The following is a 2,230-nucleotide window of genomic DNA, read 5'->3' as shown; positions in this document are numbered from 1 at the left end:
AGGCTCAATGTCCTTTATTTATTGCCAGAAACCAATTATGAGTGATTACATCCCATGTTCATCTTTTTGGATCTTAGGGTAGTGTTTTCTATTTCCATCCATTTGCATGCAAAATTCAAGATGTCATTGGTTTTTTTTTTTTTTTCCCGCTGAGTAATACTCTAATGCATACATATTCCACACTTTCTTTATCCATTCTTCCATTGAGGGACATTTAGGTTGTTTCCAGGTTCTGGCTATTACAAATAATGCTGCTATGAACATAGTTGAACAGATGCTTTTGTTGTATGCATGTTCCACAATGTTTCCTAAGTCTCAAGAGTAACGATTGCACTACTTCTGAAGAAAAAGACAGTATCATCGTTTTGTTCTATTGACCTCACATAACTAAATTCACAGACACACACACACACACAGACACACACAGACACATTCTATATAGCAATCATTTCTTCAGGTTACTGAAGTCAAATGGTTATTCATTTGATTTTTTTAATACTAGAAATTTTATTATGAATTCCAAAATTCAAGCAGTGGTAGGAAATGATATTTATTCACTTTAAAATTTGTTATTTTATATTTCTATTCAAAATGTCATAATAATTGTATAATTATTGAATCTGTTTTATCTTCTTAGGGAATATTTCATTTATTGTTATCTGAAGTCAATGAAAATAGAATTAACTCCATCCAGTTGCCAAATAATCTACTATAAACAAATAAAAAATGTGTTAACTTTTAAAAGTATAATAATCTTGGACACTAATAAAAAATTGCTTTTAGTTAATAAAATGCCTGCCTATGATCAGACTGGAAGCAAGATTGTAGCAAAATTTGATGAGAAATGATTGGACTGGGGCCAGTCTGTTGCTTATTGAGCCATTGCTGGGCAGGTGATCTTGGGTTTTAAAGAAAGGAGCTTGTACAAGCCATTGGGAGCAAACCAGTAACTGTCAGCACTCTATGATCTCTTGCCTCCTGTTTTTGCCCTCTTTTAATTCTGTTACTGATTGTCTTTGAGGAGAAACACTGCAAGGAAGTCTAGGCCAAATAAATCTTTTTCTTCCCAATTTGCTTTTGGTTATGGTGTTTTATTGAAGTAACAGTAACCCTAACTAAGACACATGACTAAATAACAGATTATATAAAAAGTATGAGTCACATAAAAATGTGACTTGTATTAAAAAATAAGAAGTTGACAAGAATAATAATCACTCATGAGAGTAATTGGTGATGTTATGTAATATTAAAGTGAAAAATGTTTATTGAACATATTAAAAATTAGAAAAATATAGTAGTGCTTGGTGGAGAAGACAATGTTAAAGATATAGCACAAAATGATCATTTATAAAAAGTAAATAAAAATATGTATCAAAAAGCTTTATTTAAACATATTTACAGTGCCAGCTTTTGCCAGATGTATCCTCAAAGATCCTTAAAATTTTAGATGTTGGTGAATTCAAATCATTTATAACAAATGCCTCCTTTTTATCTTAAACCTTGGAGAAAGCAGTGCCCATTTAGTCAAACAAATTTATTATTTCAACTGGACAAATGTATTACACATTGTTCCTAATTGGTGAAATGTATCTGGAAAAATGATTCAGATTTATGAGAAAATAATATCATACTTTATTAAAAGTCAGTTGGTGTCATGAAATTAAAATCTTAAATGCTCAGTATCAGAAAGTACTAAACTTTGTACTTGACATTTATGAACTAACTTTTAATGACTTTTTTTTTCCTGAGGTAACATGATGTTCTTTTCAAGGAACTCCCTGAGAGTCTACAGAATTTCAGGCTTTCCTTTCCTCTCAAAAGTGAATTCATATCAGGAGAAGTAACATACTGAAACAAAAGGCTCACTGATTTTATTGAAAGAGTTTTATGTTATTAAATGTTAATGTATTTGAGATAGCTTATTTTTGAAGGTTTATTTGTTTTGTAATTTATTAATTTAATATTCTATGTTTTTTTATGTCTTGTATCTTGATACCGATCATTTTTGCTTTCCTTTGCATCCACTCTCCTCCCCTTCATACCTCCAAATCAAACCAAATTTAAAAGAAAATAAAAAGTCCCTTTTCCCCAAGTTTCCCCCATCCTCCCCTTCTCCCTTTTCTCTCCCCATCTCCCCTTACCTCCATCCCACCCCATCCCCAAGATCCCAATTTTCTCCCCGGCAATTTTGTCTACTTCCCATAGCCAAGAGGATAACTATATGTTTTTC

This window comes from Microtus ochrogaster, unplaced genomic scaffold (genome assembly GCF_000317375.1).
Source record: "Microtus ochrogaster isolate Prairie Vole_2 unplaced genomic scaffold, MicOch1.0 UNK6, whole genome shotgun sequence".
NCBI lineage: Eukaryota > Metazoa > Chordata > Mammalia > Rodentia > Cricetidae > Microtus > Microtus ochrogaster.
Note: the sequence above shows the minus strand (reverse complement) of the source record.